We start from the raw sequence: 18,871 nt of genomic DNA on the forward strand, positions 1-18,871 counted from the left end.
CTAGTGATGCTGCCAGAAAACCATCTCCCTAGCTGGGGGGCCAATCGCCAACTGACCACCCAGCTCAATGAAAAACACCAAAGTGCTTCCGCACACCACAGACACTGACCACTAGGAAGGGCTTTACTAGAATCAGCTCATGTTAGTTTCACGTTAAGGAACAATAAACTTGACTATACAAAGCCTTTAAGAAATCACTACAAAACACAACCAAACAATTCACAATTGATTGATGGAAATCTCCCAATGTACGAAAGGACACACATATGAAAGCACTACGACACCACAGCGGCGGCTCCTTTGATATGGCAGAAGAGCATCACAACCCCCCTCCCCCCCACGGGCCTCAAAATGGCAGGAAATGAAAAATAAAACAATAATAAACACTTTTTTATTATCATTTTATTTTTCATTTTCTGACAGGTCTGTGGAGGCGGGCCAGGGGGGAATACAGGCACTGAGGGGGAGTGGTGGGCCCTGCCTTCAGTGAACAAGATGGTTTGGCTGGCCAAACCGTCATGCGCACTGAAGCTGTCTCTAACCTGAGCTGCATTGCCAGGTTGGAGAAACCAGGAACAGGCTCCCAGTCTCACTGGGAGCGTAAGTTCACGGCGCTCAGGCCAATCCTGAGACTACTTTCATGCTGCCACCAGCCGCATGAGAGCAGCGTCAGGATTGGCTGCAGTGGAGTCTGGGAGCCTGTGCTTGGAAGAGAGGAGAAAAAGAGCATGAAGCGGACGGTCGATGGTACGTTTTTTTTCCGTCTCCACGCCCCACCATTTTTGGTCAACACTAACCGCTATTGCAATACCATACTAATGGTACAAGCCTAACAGAACAGATAAAATGACAACATAATATTACTTTAGAAAACCAGATACCCACACATTACACACATTAACCCTTCACTGCCCAGTCTAACGCCCCTTGACATACACTACTAACTCAGCATTGCACATATTCGCCCATTTTCCACAACCCAACAGAAATGTACTCACATGCCCCATTTCCATAATGTCACAACAATGCGCAAATTTACCACAATGTAGCACAATTCATTGACACAATTAAAAGTGCTTTCTATTTATATTTGCTGTTCGAAGTGTGTACCTGTTTATTTTTGTACTGTCTGCGACATCAAAATAATGAGCTGGCAACCCTAATCGTAAGACTGGAAGTTTGTTGCAGGATCAGCACATTATTTATTTCCTCCACCCTCGATCCCTGAATAATGCCATAATAGCAATAGTTTAACTTATATCTAGAACCCTACGCCGTCATCAATAACATGCTGAGTTACTTCAAGGGTCTGGGAATACACTCTGCATTCAGACAACTCACTCCTCATTCTCCCCCTTTTCTTTCACGCTCACCCTGCACTCACAGCTATCACAATGCTCTCACACTGATCACATGCCCTCATACCATTCACCCGCTCACCCTACACTCACAGCGATCACTCTGCACTCACAATGCACTTGCGCTGTTCACCCTGTACCTCACCCAACAGTCACACGAGTACACTACTCACCCCGCACTCATGTGAAACTTCACTCACCTGTCCCCTCACTGCTCAATCTGCAATCTCACTCAAACAAGTCCATCACTAACCATGCATTCATTCGTCCCACTCTGCATTTACATTCACACCCAAAATCATATGGTCACCTCACTCACCCTGCAGTCACTCCTTTTACCCTACTCTCACACTGTCGCATCGCTCACCGTGCACTCACATGGGCACTTCTACCACCCACACAGCGCAGAGGGTTTATGTGCCTGCTACAAAGAACGGGTGCCATATGGATCACAGAACTGAGTGTGAGTAAACTATGAGTAGCGCTATAAAAAAATGAAATGTTTGTCTGAAAGGGGCTATAAAGAGATGAGGTGCATTGCTGGTGAGTATTAGTGAGGGAATTCATGGAGGAGAAAATGGGGGAGGGGCACCAAAAAGACTGTTACACCGTGTGCGGCCAGTGCTAGGGCCAGCCCTGGCTGGGAGTGTTAGCCCCCGAAGTTCGGGTCTAGTTGCGCCCCTGTTGTGCTGGCAGGGTCAAAGAGGTTGCTAAAAATAAAATAAAATGCCTATGTGTTTTGTGTTTTCACAGTCTTGCAGGTGTGTATAAAATAATGCAATAACAACTTAATTGGATAATAAATGCAAGTTAAACTAACCGGTGATAACTGCACTCTTTTAGGTTATGAAACCTCAGTTAGTGACTACCATCACTGCAGATGTCTGTGTGTGTTAAAGCTAAGCAACACATAATTGAACCCTAGTGGGTGCAGAGGAATAGTGACCTTTGTATTTATAGTCAGGGCCACTGGAATTATGCAATTGTGCGGTTTGGGCATTTTGTGCATAGTTATGGATTTCCCGCATTTGCCACATAATCCATTGTCTGCTACATAATTTGCAGATTTAAAAAAAAAACTTGTTTCTAGCTCAAATGGTTTAAAAGTTTCTAAAAATGCAGCAACACATTACCTCATAGTGGAAGGCCCTTTCTAAAGGTTGACTGGTCTCCTTTCTGTTACTTATTGCTATATGAGAGTATTAATGTGGTACTTATGAGGGGCAATAAAACCCAGGGCAGTGTTAACAAGTGTACAAATTGCAAAATAAGGCAGTAATGCTATGACAAAATATGCAGCATAATTCGCCTTTACTTGCTGCAGAATTTAGTCGACCCTGCTGCATAATTTGGCCTTCTCCTGCGGAATAATTCCAGTGGCCCTGTTTATAGTGCTATGAGGTCCCAGCCTGTGGCAGAAAGCGCTGTGAATATGTAAGTCATTATTTTAAAACAATATTTACATACTCTAAGCTAGGTTGCTTCATCTGTATCCAATGCAGACATTTTTGTAAGTGTCTCCCCTATTCCAGATCTCGGCTGATAACACCCTTACATTACATCTCAAAAAGAATACATCTTTGCCACCATGAAGCCTTAAGCAGAGCCACTGGAATTATTCAGCAGAAGAGGACCACATTATGTGGCATGTTTGACTAAATTATGCAGCAAGAAAAGGTAAATTATGCGGCACAATGCGTCACATTTTGTGGTTAGCATTACTTCATTATTTTGTCATTTTAACTCAAGGTAACGCTGTCAGGGGAAATATTTCACCTCATTATTACCAGTTTAACACCCAAATACAGCAGTAAGCAACTACAAGATTACCAGTGAATCTTTGCAAAGGGCCTTCCAATGCTCCGGAACACTTTGTCACGCTTTAAGTAACTTTTGTTCCGATCGAGCTAGAATCATGTTTCTTTAGTTAAAATCTGCAGATTAGGGAGCAAATGCATTAAACTATAATTATGTGGAAAACACTGCTGATGCAGAAACTCATAATTCCAGTGGCCCTGGCTTTAAGTGACTCAATCAATTAATAGCTGGTAAGAAGACTGTTTTTTTTAAACTATCTACACTTCCAGCACACCCTTCGCTTTCAGGCAGAGGCACCTCAAAGTCAGTATTAACCATTAAGGGGCAGTTTTTTTCTGAAAGCTGAGTCAATGGGGTGGCAGGTAGAAGGCAAGCAGGGATGAATTCAAATGCAGAGCCCTAATCCTCTCGATCCCTGGGACCTCACAGTAATGGTCCAGGAGACAGAGGAAAGGAGCGAGATTCATAGATTTTGTGAAAGACAAGGTCCAGAATAGGGAGCACTGTATGGGGACTTATTTTTATGTTTACAAATGGCCAGAGACAGCTTCTCCAGAGATATACCCCAAAGAAGTGGACAATATAAGAGTTTTTATGGGCGGGACATTCATTAGTGAAGCTGGTACTTCTGCCAAGTGTGTAAGTAGACACTGCTGGATACCATTAAGGAGGCAGATGCAGCAGGACTGTGGCCCAGGAATTTGAGAGGCCCACTGCATCTCAGTTATGACTGTCTACCTTTAAAAAAGGGGCATTGGAGCTTATTTTCCTTTCAATCATCAGGACCGAGGTGATGATCCATCATGCTGGGGAAGAAGTAAAAGATGCAGAGGAGATAGCCTGCTACTCAGGACTGCGGTTATCATTAGTGCAGCAGGTAAAGTTGCATTGGGGTCAAAGAGTGTGAGGGGCTCACAACACCCCAATTATGTGGAGCATATTGTTTGGGATAATGTCTGTTTTTGTTTGATGCATTTGCTGTTTTATAAGTCTCTTGAAATCATCTCATAAGCCCCGGGGGGTGGGGTGGGGGGGGGGGGGGGTGGCTGACCTGAAAACATTTTGTTTAGGGGGGCTCAGAGTAAAAATGTCTGAATGCAGCTGGTACCAAGGTATTAATATTAGTAATACGTCTTCCCAATGCCACCTGATTTCTTTTTAAATTTTTTATTTTAAAAGGTTTTATATAGCGCTGGTTATACCGAGGGCATCAGAGCGATTTACATCAACATTGGAGATGAGAGGAAACATAAAATAAACAATATATGAGGCAAATAACAACAAACATCACATGAGAATAAAAGTATAAATAGAATCACATAATGATCATCGTGCATAAATCGTAATACAGAGCAAATAGTTATGATCAGTCGGTCGTTGTTACGATTAAACTATATAATAAAGTAGGGAGGACAAGTAAGACAGTCTCCTGAGGGGGCGGTAGTATGATGAGGGGGGGCCTAGGCTCTAAGTTACCCCAAGAATTTGGTGAGGAGGTGAATTTTAAGGTCTCTCTTGAAGCTGTCATAGGAGGGGTTGCATCGGAGATCTTTGGGGAGGGTGTTCAAAAGGGTAGGTTCCTTGCCAGAGAAGAAGAGGGATTTAGATGAACTTTTTTTGAGAAGAGGAGGAATGAGAAGAAGGGTGTTGGAGCTTCTCAACAATCTGGTGCTGCCAGCTTTTTTGAGTTTCGTTGAGAGGTATGTTGGAGTGTACTGATAGAGGGCTTTCTGTGTGATACAGGCAATTTTGTAAGAGGATCTGCCTTCAATGGGGAGCTATTTGAGGGTCTTGAGGGTAGGGGAGATGTGGTCAAAACGTTGACTGTTAGTTGTAAGTCTAGCTGCGAAGTTGAGGACGGATTTGATGGGGGTGAGGTGGATTTTGGGAGTACCAGAGAGAAGGGTATTCCCATAATCAATTTTGGATAGGGCGAGAGATTGGATAATGAGTTTGAAGTCGTTGTCTGGGATAAAAGGTTTGATTTTTTTGAGGTGGTGGAGTGTGAAGAGTGCACTTTTAGCTGAGTGTTTTACATGGGAGTTGAGTGTGAGTTTATTGGTGATGGTGATACCAAGTGATTTGACAGAATCAGTGAGGGAGAGAGAGCAGTTTAGGGCGTTAAGGTCCGCTATCCATGCTTGGATGGGGAGAGGGTTGCTTTTGGACGAGAAGAGGATGATCTCGGTTTTGTTAGGGTTGAGTTTAAGATGGTTGTTATGGAACCAGACTTGGATCTTGGTTAGTGTAGAGTTAAGGTGAAGGATATCGGCATGTGATCTAATTTTATCGTACAGTTGGGTGTCATCAGCGTAATGGTAGTAGTTGATTTTTGCTTGTTTAAGTATGATGGTAAGGGGTTCCATAAAGAGGTTGAAGAGGGCGGGGGAAAGGATGGATCCTTGAGGGACACCTAGAGAGACAGGAGTAGGTTTAGAGAGGCTGTTTTGAATTTTAATTTGTTGAGTTCGATGTTGGATATAGGAAGTGAACCAGGTAAGGACAGTGCCATTAATGCCAAAGCGATCTTTGAATGTGTTGAGTAAGGTAGGGTGGTAGCCTGTGTTAAATGCGGCGGTAAGGTCAAGGAGGATAAGTAGGTAACTCTCACCCTGATCCAGGGCTAAATGAATATCATCTACTATGTTTAGCAATGCGGTTTCAGTGCTACATCCTTTGTGGAAGCTTAATTGAAGGGGATATCGAAGGTTGAATGTGTCAATGTGATTGTCCAGTTGGTGGAGAGCACATTTTTCGAGGCCTTTGGAGAGGAGAGGAAGATTGGAGATAGGGGGGAGATTGTTCGGGACATTAGGGTCGGCTTTGGGATTTTTGGGGATGGGGGTTATTTATCCAAGTTTAAGTGAGGTGGGAACATTTCCTGTAGCGAGGGAGGTGTTAATGATGTTGGTCCAGTAGAGGACAATAACGTGTTTGAGATCTAGGTCGAGTGCCGACGGGAGAGGGTCTTTAGTGTGGGAGTATGGTTTGAGTTTAGTAAGGATGTTGAAGACTTCCTGCTCAGATACGTGGAGGAAATTATGCCATGAGGCATTGTTTTTAGGTGGTGGGATAATGGGGAGAGGATCAGAAGTGTTGAGCAATGAGAGGAGGAGAGGAGGAGTCAGAGGGGTGTTCACAGGGAGCGGGAAATAGAGGGGTGGAAATGCGAGGGAGTTGGGGGTGGGTGGCGGTCGAGGGTGGAGGAAGGCGCGGTCAATGTTAGCAATTTTTTCACTGAAAAAGTTGACGATTTCTTCACATTTGTTAATGGAGGCCTCCGGGTTAGGCAGTGCAAGAGAGATTTGATTTCTAATAATGTTGAACAGTTCTCTAGGTCTATTTTTGCCACGAGAGAGTTGGAGACGAAAGAATGAGGCTTTCTCAGAAAAGATGTGTTTCTTGTAGGACGATCTGGCATTTCTGAGGGGAGCAAGATGGGATGGGGAAGGGTGTTGTCTCCATGTTCTTTCAGCCAGTCTCAGAGAGCGTCTTTCATTATTAAGGTCAAGGGTGAACCATTTTTTAGAGGGGACATTTTTTGGGTCTTTATTTTTAGTGGGGCGAGTTTGTCTAGAACCTCTGAGATAGTTTCATTAAAGTGCTCAGTGAGTTCATTTGCGTTAGATGAAGGGGCAGAGTGAACAAGATGGGGTTGGAGTTCATGCGCTAACTCTCCAGGGGGATTTGCCTAAGATTTCTGGACATAGTTGTAGTTTTAATGTTTTGTTTACGGGTGGGTGGCGCTGGGGGGGAGATAGTAAACAGGATAAGATGATGGTTAGACCAGTCAATGGGGATGATGTTAGATAAGGAAGCTAGATCAGGTTTGGAGATGATAGCGTCAAGGGTAGCTCCTTTAGCGTGGGTGGGGGCATGGCAAATCTGCTTGAGGTCGCTAATCTCGAGAAGGTTATTGAGAAAGTTGGTAGTAGGATCATTGGGTACATTCCAGTGGAGGTTGAGATATCCAGGGAAGAGTTCATTGGAGCTGGAACGCAGTAGTGAAGAGGAGATAAGATCAGAAAGTTCTTATGCAAATGGGAGGTGATCGTCAGGAGGGTGGTATATGTTATGGACTCGTATTGGGGGGCGTTTTTTATTTTGAGTTCGGCTCCTAAGTATTCAAAGGTAGAATAGTCAGGGGTGTTACTTTTGGTGAGTTGTAATTCTTCTTTGAAAATAATTGCTAAGCCTCTCCCTATTTTTTCAGGTCTATCGCTTCTGAGAATAGAGTAGCCAGGGGGGTCAGAAGGTCAAGGATGGGTGTTGAGTGGTCTTTGAACCAGGTTTCCGAAAGGAAGGCAATGTCCACATCCTCAATGAGGATGATTTCTGAGATTTCGGTCACATGACGGACTGCTGAGCGGCAGTTCACGAGCATGCATAAATAGGGGTTTCGGTTTGGAGTTAAGGGCAGGGAGGATTTGAATGCTGCTGAGTTGGTGGGGGCCTGGGGGAATTCAGAGACTGGGTTTCTGCAGGTCCCCAGAATGACAGGGATGTTGGAGTGAGGGGGGAGGGGTCTATAGTAGGGGGAGTGTTAAGGTAGTCGTAGCATAGGGCAGATAGATCGAGGGCGGAGTAGGTATTTGTGGTGTGAAGTGGTCTGTCAGAGCATGGGAGGAGGGGCGTAGTGGACCAAAGATTGGGGTATGGGTGCTTTCTGTGAATAGTATTAATAGCATGGGGCTAGGGGGGGGCCACATATGGTTTGATGGATTTAATCCGATTTAAGTCATTTCTGAGCAGTTTTATTTCAGCTGCTAGGTTCGAAAGATTGATATCTAGGTTGCGAAATAGATGGAGATGGTTGGGGATGGGGGGCGGAGTCGGGGCTAAAGGAGGGGTTATGGACGGATTGGTTAGGTAGTGAGGGTTGCGGGCATGGAGTCGTAGTTTTAAGAGGGGGTGGTAAAGTGAGAGGTTCTACGTTGGGAGGAGGATTGGGGTAGGCCAGGGGATGGGAGGGGAGTATAAGCCTGGGAGTGGTGGGGGGGGGGTTAGGTGTGATGTGTGCTGGACTGGAAGGGGGAGAGGGGGAAGGGGGGTAGGTGGAGGCACGGGTATGGGCCAGGGGGGAAGTGGGAGCGGTGAGGTGGATGGGCGTGCAGTTTACGAAGGCAGGGGAGGAGATATGCGGGCATTGTTCGATGAGGGGCTAGTAAGACGGAGAGGAGGAGTAATAGGGAGTGTCGGAAATGGTCGGTCATTAGGGGATGTGGGGGTTTGGCGGCGTGAATTGTGGGTGGGCTGGGGGATGGTTCAGGAGAAGAGGGAAGGGTAGGATTAAAGGTGAGGGGAGTGTTGTTACGGGCTGGAGTTTCAAGGAGGAGTGGAGTAAGACTCTGGGGGGCAGAGGAGAGTTGGCGGGGGGTCTGGAGGGGGGCAGGTGAGGAGAGGTGGAATTGGATAGCACTAGGGGGTGGTTCGAGTGCGGCTGACAGGGTAGGAGCATTTGTCAGGGGACTGTCATTTTGGAGAAGATTGGGAGAAGTGGAGGCTGAGGGTCCAGCGGGGATTGGGACTGAGGGGATGTTGGAGGGGGCGTAGAAAGTGAGGGGCATTGGGACTGAGGGGATGTTGGAGGGGGAGTAGAAAGTGCCAGGTGGTCGGACAGAGTGTTGAAGAGGAGTTTGAAGATTAGGAGGTGCTTCTCAGAGGCTTGGATCAGGATATTTCCCGTTTTGTAGATGGAAATGGTTAATTCACCAGGAAAAAGAGAGGAGGGGGAAGTGGCGAGTTCATGACCATGAGGGATTTTAATCGAGCTAGAAACTGGAAGGTGTTGTAGGAAGGTGCTCTTCCATTTAGATGGGCCTTTGGTGTAGAAAATGTAGTTACTTTTAAGGGGGGATGTGGGGATGTGAGGCTGTGATAGTTATCTTCAATGAGGGTTTCAGGATGACGGGTGAGGAGTTTATGTTTGAAGTTCTTTTTGGCATTTTTAGAGAGGATGGGGGCTATTGAATTGTCCGGAGTTGGGACCATGTTTGATGAGTGAGGGTGGATTGTTAGTTAGATCCTGAGTGGGGGGAGGTGTGTAGGTGGTGTTGAGGTCGGACATGGTGGTGAGGCTATATTGGGGGGAAAGAAACCAAAAAGGGGAGAGTGGACAGGAAGGGGGAGGCAAGGAGGTGGGGGGTAATAGCTGTAGGAAGGTGGATACCTGACTATGGTTACCCCCAACTTGTTGCCTAGTGTTTAGCTGGTTTTCGACTTAGTTGGCCTGGGATCCTGCTAATCAGGGCCCCAGGTTATCTGCTCCCATTGTAAAATGGACTCTATGTACTTTAGGTACATCTCCAATTGGATATTGGATCACCTTATGAGCCCCTGTAAAGTGTACCATAGGTACCCAGGGCATAGGTGCATCCAAGGCCTACCAGGGGCTGCAGCATGTATTATGCCACCCCTGGCTGGCCATCCAAATTGACACAACTGGCTGATCACTCAGCTGGGGCAAGGTTGTGTAATCACCCCTTGCTTAGGTATACTATCCCTATACCTACCATTACATATAGACACATATATACCTATAAGTCACTACTATGGCAGGTCTTAAAAATCCTGAAGGCAGAGTGCTTGGTATTATGCGAGGTTGTGCTCTAGCATGAGCTGAGCCTATCTGCAGCTTTTGGAACCATGTCCTTATAGCTGTTCTATGACATAGCCATACCATATACTCTTACGTGCATTATAATCCTCGCGGTTATTACTAACTTTGGTTTGGCTTTATCAAAACATGTCATGTAAGGTGTCATACGCTTTGGAATACTACCCCCCCCCCCGCCAGTGCTGGCGGCGTGGGTAGCATTCCGCCCTTCTAGAGGGAGAAGACATGTATTGTTAGCTTTGCCCGGTTAAAGTAAATCAAAGCCTCAGCATCACAAAATGGATGCTGCTGCCACAGACACAAGTCTGACCTCCTGCAGCTGGGAGCCCTTCCAGCGAGGGAGGCTTGGACAATAGGTTTCCTGCCTTGGGAGGTGCTAGCACCTCCCCAGACAAGCTTTAGTGTATTGGAGCAGGGTGGGTTGAAAAGAATGAGACACTGCCTGGGGCACACAAGGTGCTCCACGCATCGCCCGGTTCAAACAGTTGCTGGGGCACTCCAGCCCCAGCTCTGGCGCGAAACTGGACAAAGGGTAAGGGGTGTAACCACCCCCTTCCCTGGTCCAACCCACAGGAGGGACCTAGTAGGTAATCGCTTGCAGATTGACGGCGGATTTATTCCTCGAACCCGGCTGACCAAAACAGATTGTTCATTTACCTGACGATTATACCATCCATTGTGGCCCCCTTTGACCAAATTGCGAGGAGTGACCTACAATTAGGAGAACTCTAATTGCTCCTCTATATACGTCTACAGATTATTCTACCTAGACGCCGTGAAATTACCTTTGCGACGCCCTCTCAAAAGGGTGTGAGGTCCGTCATTTGTATAAAACTTGGATTACGAACTTTTCCGTCCTTAAATAGATACAACGTTGTTTCTGACTTACATACCGTTTTGTCCAACATACGGAATCAAGTTATCGACTTAAGGGATTTACAATATGTACTACCCACTGTCCTGATGATGGTCTTGAAGAGTTGCCCATAAAGACCGAAACGTCGACTCTCAGCTTTATCCAAAAGAAACTTCTGTTAATCTTTATTTTGGATAGGCGGCTTACAGGCTTTACAGAGATCTTGATTTGTTTTCAGATACCTATCCTGTATTCCTGTTTTGCATATTTTCTTCTGCATTGTATATTTCCCTTTATGACCTAATTTTGATAAAATTCACTTTTTTGCCTATACACATGTCTATTTGTATTTGTTTTTGTCTTGTTGTTAAGTATTGTTATGTTCAATCAACCATAAGTATATGAATGTTTTTTAACCCACTGGAATTAATTTCACTCAGGACAATTAAGTTACCTGCATTCAACTTAGTTTCATAATTAATTCAATTTAATCTAGAAAACAAACTCCTTTGGAGGCAATCTTACCCTTTCTATTATACTTTTACCCAAGCCCCCAAAGGTTTACTGGGTTGCTCACGTTATTTACCTAGTAGGTAATCCAGCCCTCTAAATCAGTATATAGGTAGGAGCTGAGTCTAGAGTCTTTAGATTACCCTTGAAGAAACTCTGTTGCTGTACTCTTGGACCTTCGATGTTCTACACAATAGAAGACTGGAGAAATCTCTCCCTTGTGGTCAAGGAGTGACCACCCTGTGCAAACAGGCACCAACTAGCGAATTGCCAGTTTGCTTTGCTGCCGCTTATGAAGGATCACGATGACTCTGCTTAACAGGAACTAGACTCCCAGACTTCTCCGACCTCGACCCACCTCTGCAGCAAAGCTGAGACTCGTGGTGGATACTAGAGACGTGGGACCGGACGCCCTGGCCATCCTGCTCTTTGCTAACAGCGCAGCTCTTGAGGCCTCCTCAAAGTTCTGCATTGGGGACTGAGAAACCCGAGACCCGAGCATCATCTGCCCCGAAGGTCAGCACTCCACAAGTTCTGCATGGGGCTCTATTGCATTTTCCAACTCAACACGTCTTCCTGGTTGCTAGCCCGCGGGCTAGTGAGCACTCTGAAGATGAAATCCTGAAACTCCTTTGCTTGCCTTGTTGCTCCAGTCTTGCTCCAGCTTCCCTGAAAAGGAGAAGCGCCACAGACCTTGTTAGTCTGTCCTGAAGCGAATCTTCACTTCCTGTGTGGGTTGTGGTTGCCAAGGCTTGTTGGGTCCAATCCGGATACCAACGCCGCAGACATCCAGCTCCTTTGTGGGACAGCTCAAGTCCGGCTCCTGGTCATTGTCGATACCTCCTGGACTACGTGGCTGCGGAGACAAACTTCACCTTCTTCACCTGAAGCACCCGACATCGCCTGGTTCCTTCCTGGATCCATCCTGGTCACTGGCTAGTGACCCAGACTCTGTCCCCTCTGCTTTCAGGTTCTTCACAGCTCCGATCCACCCTTGGATCCATCCGGACACTTCTCTCCTGGTCGCCTGCAGCACTTCTTTGCAGCTCTCCATAGGAAACAGCGAGGAAACCCGACACGACTTGACACCTATGCACCCGGATTCCCTGGGTGAGGTAACTCGAGTACTCTGGTGCTCCCGTGGGTATTGACTATCCTAGTGTCCTAGTTTAACGGGGTTTCCTCCTAGCTGAACCGGAAGTGTCCTGAATCTACTACTTCGTAACTTTTACGTTCCCATTCAAAGTCCATGAGAACCCGTGTGTGTGTTTAGACACTGCACACGCCTCCCGTGGGCCTCCTACTTCCTAACTACTAGTTGTTTAGTGTAGCCCCAGTGATTCCCTAGGCCTTAGGCCTTGTCTGTATTTCTGTTGTGGTACTTATACCACTTTCTTAGTATATGGTTTGCTTGGCCCCTAGGCCAAAACTGTATTTGTGCAACTTAACGTATGCTATTTAAGTAACTTGTATTGTGCTTCGACCTCTGACCTCATAAAGAGTTCAGAGGGTATGTGTTTAGAATAAATACATCTATATTTGATATATATCTTGTGTGCTGTCCTTTCATTTGGTATTCAAGGGATTGTATTGGTAAAACAGCTGGCTTCACAGGCCCTCTTGAGTTTTAGCCTAAGACTGCTTTGTCCATGCTACCTCTAGGGTAGCTGGTCTATACGGTTGACTTACAACCAATCACCATAAGGGTTGTTTGGACTGGTGCAGGGTGCCTCTAGAATAGTGGACATCATATACCAGGCCAACTTCTCACAATAGCAAAGGGAGGTTATGGTGAGTAGTGATGCGTGGGAGGGTATGAGAGGGGCCGGGGGAGGGAAGTTCTATCGGGGTCTTTAGCAGGCGGGGTGGTGAGTATAGGAACGGGAGATGCAGTGATAGCACGTATGAAGGTCGGAGAAGTGTGGAGTGATAAGGAGAGTACATGAGAGAATTGTGCAGGATACCAGGAGGGACAGGATATCCACTGACTTCGTTAGCGCTAAGATTTATCTCTCAAATATCAGCTTTAAATATATTTGCAAAATTATGAGGTTTCAAAATAATCGTAGTTTTGTGTTGAATAGACACTTTTAAATTTTGTTCAACACGACTAATTCAACCAACCAAAAGTGTTGAATTTAGTAGGTTGGGCGGCACACAGGAGAGCTACTTACAGGTGGGTGGAGAGCTACCAGTAGCTCAAGAGCTACTCATTGGAGAAGCCTGGCCTAGGAACACCGATCATCATGATGGAATCAGCACTGGCAGGTCTACTTTTAGTGGGGCACAGGGAGTTGTTAGGTTTATGACCGAGATTGGCCCCAAAGGAAGAAGAAGAGGGAAAACTATCCAGAGTCAAGAGCCCAGTATGAGCGCCTAAACTTTAAGTACTCGAGGTATTGGAAGTTACCCCTTTGTAGTTAAGCGCCCATAAAGGCACATGACTGGGAATTTGCTGATGGTGATTAGCAGTGGGAACATCATCGGATATGGGATCGGCACCCTTATTCACAGGAGTCACGGTCTGGGTACAGCAGCAGATGGTCTGGAAATGGTTGCGGGTAGATAAATGTTTCCAGTAACTGCATGCTTGTTGCGAAAATATAGAAGCTGTTCCAGTTACGCTAGGAGTCCCACAAGGTTCCTCGCTATCCCCTACACTCTTTAACTTATTCATGGAACCACTCACTGATCTGCTACAAGCGTCCAACGTGCAATTTCACATGTACGCTGACGATACCCAACTGTACCTCAAGATCAACACCCTTGACGACATTAATCTGCTTAACACCACTCTTAAGTCCACCCAAACATGGCTGGCAGAAAATCACCTCAGATTGAATGCTTTGAAAACTGAATTCCTCCTTTTTGCCCCACCCCCCAAAGTCCAGATAATGCCTAATTGGATGAAACACCTTACAGCACTCAACGTTCAACCAACCATTGTGGATTCAGCGAAATCATTGGGTATAACTCTGGACTGCAACCTCAATATGCAGAAACACATTAATAACGCCACGAAGGGAGCAAACTTTCAGATTAATACACTAAGGAAGTTGAAACCCTTCCTACCTCCCAATGACTTCAAAATGACAGTTCAAACTCTAGTTCTACCACGGCTGAACTATGGAAGAGTCTCTCTATGCTGTCTCCCCAAAGCCATTACAGCTCCCCTAAGAGCCGCCACCAACGCAGCTGCAAGACTCATTATTGGCTCGAAAAGAAGGTCCCACATCTCCCCTGACCTAAAATCTCTAAACTGGCTGCCATTTGAAGCCAGAATTCACCTAAAAATAGCCTGCATGACACACAAGGCCTTAAATCACCATGCTCCCAGCTATCTCACACAAAACCTCACAATATCCGGGGGGAACAGATCCACAAGAAGTGCGGAAAACCTCCTTTTGAAGCCACAAAAATTCAACAAGAAAAAACGTACAAACGATCATTCACAGGAATGGCACCCAGGATATGGAATGCCCTTCCTCTGGAAATAAGACTGAACCCCTCCACCTCATCCTTCAAGTTGGAAGTAAAAGGAATCCTTATGGCAAAATTCACCTAAACATAATCCCAGGTTTTCGCGACCTTCCTCCATCAGCTTGCCCTTACTCTGCACCTTACCGCTTTGCAGTTTGTATACTCAACAACTTGCTATATATATTATTTTTCCCTCATTATACTACTATGATTCACCCTGCTGCTCCTGTTCTGCACCATGTTGTTTTACTTTTGTCTTCATGAATAATGCTCTGCTCTATGGTGTCTCAGTGTATGATATAACTAAACTCATCTACTGTAAAGCGCTCTGATACCCGCAAGGGTCTTGTCCGCGCTCTATAAAACTTTCAAATAAGTAAATAAATAAAGAATTGATCAGTGATGTAATCATGGATTTTAGAAGCCCCTACCTCAGTTTTCAAATCTAAGATAAAAGCAGTGTAAGAGGCCTGGTCAGAGGAGATGGGAACAGAAACATCTGGTGCCCTGGAAGAACGCACCAAATTATTAGCGACATCCTAATCGCTCGTCATCTCGGCCAATGGGCAAAGCGGTTACTGCAAGGTAAAGCATCCTCAAATGTAGACTGTAGTTGCTAGACAGAATTGGAGTGTACTAGTGATGGTATGTTATGTTAGGGGAGATTTATAAAGCGCACGTACACCAACAGGTTTCTTGGTGCTAAGTTGGCACAAGTGCTGTTGTTAACCTCTTGCATGCTGATGACGAGCTCAGCTCATCATGCAGCACAGTGGCCGTGTGCTGATGACGAGCTGAGCTCGTCATGACCTCTGTGGAACACCCACACAGGGATAATTACCCCGCTGTGCTGGGCGTTCCATTGAGAGGGCGAGGCCATGACGAGCTCGGCTCATCATCAGCACACGGCCACCGTGCTGCATGACGAGCCGAGCTCGTCCTCAGCAATGCGGCACCGCGCGCGGCCCCCTGCCCCCGCGCCGCGGGGGAATTAGGCCAGCGGCGAAGGGGTTAACAGTGAGTATGCTTTACTCACAGTATGTTGCTCCTGGGCCTAAAGAGTATGTTTCTTAAACATCCCCTGGATTTGATTTTGCTTGTTTGTGCGGCCTGGGGGTGGAAAACTAATGGGGAGAGGACGCGATGCAGCGTGGGGCTGCAGCAAGTATCTTCTCACATTCAACCAACAGATTGTCATGGCGGTCAAGCACACAATTGGCTCCAGCATGTGGTTTTCTTTTTTACCAACCCCCCCTCCCCCATCCCCTTCAGTGGCATTCATTTTTCCCCATTTGTAGATGACAAGGGGCGTATACCAGAGCTGAAAACAGAGCTATGAAATGGTGGATTTTAACATTTTCAGTGAGGCAGACTAGAACAATCAAGGCAGCAAGCTTACTTATCAGATCAATGCAAACTGACCCAGTCAAACAGCTTAAGATGCTTAGATGCAACTAGGGGTTGCAAGATATAGCAAACAACAGTACATTTTGGTTGGGAAAATAGATGTTAGGGGGAGGCCCAGCCTCCTCCGGGTATGGACGGGCCCGCCCTTGGCCCAGGCTTTGTGAAATAGCGCTGTTGATGAATCCCAGGTGAGGGTCCCAGGGTTGTCGGACTTGGAGTCCCTATAGGTGGCGGCAATCAGCTGCGGCGGCTCCCCCGTTAGGCAGATGACAGCGTGGGTTCAGTTATGAAGCCCCCACTTAGCAGGTCTACAAGAAGGTCTGTCCACCACCCCCAACAAGTGCAAATGGTCCCAAAGGGAAAAGCAATACCCCCTCCTCTTGTGACTCTAGAATTGTCCCCCTTAGGTTAGAGAGTTTTGTGTAACACGATTGAAGGCTCAGACAGAGACACCCTAGTTCAGTAATGTTTGAGCTCAGCTCAATCAGGAGAGAGGAGTTAGCCTAAAGGCTAGGGTGGTTGACCTCGAATCTGGGGAACTGGGTTTGAGTCTCAGCAATGCCGCTGAACATCCTGTGATTCTGGGCAAATCACTTAATCCCCTGTGCCTAACAAAAAATGAATGTATCCTCATGTAATACAACTGGTGCTATGTAAAGCGCTCTGATACCTGCTTTGGGTCAAGTTTGTGCTATATAAAACTCTGTAAAAAAAATACCCAGTCTCCTTTGATACAGTCTCACCACAACACTGTCTACATGTCCTTTTGACAGCAAGTGTCTTTACTCCCTCTCACTTCTGGGATGTGACGTGGTGGTTGCAGAAGAGGCCGTTGATCTTGGTAAGCTGTTAACAGATGGGTAGTTCGATTGGTAGGCTGGAGTTCTTCGACAACTGCAGATACTGGTGGTGGGAGCACACTGCAGGCATTGGGTCACTTGAGCAGCAGATGGGTAGCCATTTAGACAGGGACACAGCGGCATGCTAGCAGTCACAGTGAGCACTTTGTAAACGCAGCAGTGTTGGCGGTCACAGGCACAAGTCTTAGCCTTGATGGCAAAGATCTCCATGGTCACAGTTGTTTCACTTTACCAGCGAGGCCACTCGCATTCGTTCCTATTGCACTGCTGCGAGGTTAACGGCCAATCCGCAATTTACGTTTGCCACCGCACTTCTGGAGAGACTGTGCCCATGCTATCGGGCTCACCAATCAGTCTTTGCCGTGTCCATGATTTCCTTGGGTTGACCCTCAGCACTAGGGTCTGGGTCTGTTACTCCAACACCTCCTGCAGGGTTGGCAGGATATTTCCCTCTCTGAGTAGGCCGGTTGGCTTCCAGAAACTTAAGGTCAGAGATACAGCTCTCCCAGCAAGACAAGACTCCAGGGACTAACCCCTGTCATCTGGGAAGTTGGCTGTAAGACAGACACCAGCTCTGGGTGCACAGCAGTGTTCACGGTATGCTGCAGAGCAGAGCGATGCTCCCTGTAGTACGGTAGTCTCCATCCAGGAGTAACCACAACAGAGGCACAAAGAGAGATGGGCTTTCTATACCTGGCATATCAACAACAACCACACTATGCAGTGATCAGTGGAAATACAAAAGGCTGGCTCACCTAAAAGATCCTTTCCACACTGAAAAGGAGACTTCAGTCCCACCCTTCACCGTCACCACCTTCCACGTGGCGGCACTACAGGAAGACTAATCAGCAGCTCCTCTCAGCAAAAGGGCTTCAGTGAATTTCTGAAGGTGTCTTGTCCCCACCCTCCAGCTTTAGGAATGTCAGCAAAACTCTTCCACTCTCTGGGAAAACAATCTCACCTCCATCTTGTGCACGGGAGCAGATTCGGGGCTTCCAGAATGGAATCCAGAGATATCCATTACACGGGCACACTTGTGTACATATTGCATGTACCATACAAGACACAACATAAACACACACAGCATATATTTTGAATGTTAGCACAAGGGTTAGAAGTAGCGCACTGAGGCAGAACTTCACATCGTTGGGGCCTACACTCCAGTGACATATAAAAAGGCCTGATCATGACTATGCATTCACAAAACACAGTATGCTGCTCCATCGATCTACATGCTTAACCCGTGGCAGGCTGGTAGTCCACTATCAGGACAATGAGGGCATGCTTGACATGTCCCTCCAGGTCACAGGATAGGTCCATGACCTCCATCACGTCAAGGGACAGCACAGGCCTCTATGCACTAGATTACCACAAGGCTAGGGCCAAAATTAAATAATCTCTGGATTACCAGCTACTCACAGTCGAGTTTTCAGGATAGGGCAACATGACTTGTACCTCACAGGGGATATTCCCGTCCCAATAGCATGTTCAGGCAATATTATGTTTTCCTAAATTAATATTGCTTCCTGTATGGTCTTTCCACTCTGAAGGTGTAAATCTGATGTTTTGTGGATTCTAAACAAGTGCGCATGTGTGTCTTAATGTATAGTCACTGGTCAAAACAAACATTATTAGCTGCAGCCTGTAAACGGTAAACAATGTGGAGAGCTGCTGAGTGGCCAGTAAACCTGATGAGGGGCCTGTAAGTCACAAGCTACAGGCCCTCTACACGAGTTCAGAACAGAAATGATCAGCCAACCGCAATACCTGAAGTGGTAGTACCTAAGGACATCTTGGTTCCTTGGCAACATACTAAAAAGGCCTTCACACCACTGACCCTGGCTGTCTGCAGGACACACCTGAAAAAATTCCCACTCACCCGGGTCAGTCTTCCTCCTTGCCTTCCCACTGCTCAACCACAATTCTAGCAGCACAGCTCAGTCCACCAGAAAACAAAACATGAAAG

This window comes from Lissotriton vulgaris, chromosome 12, assembly GCF_964263255.1.
Source record: "Lissotriton vulgaris chromosome 12, aLisVul1.2, whole genome shotgun sequence".
Lineage (NCBI taxonomy): Eukaryota > Metazoa > Chordata > Amphibia > Caudata > Salamandridae > Lissotriton > Lissotriton vulgaris.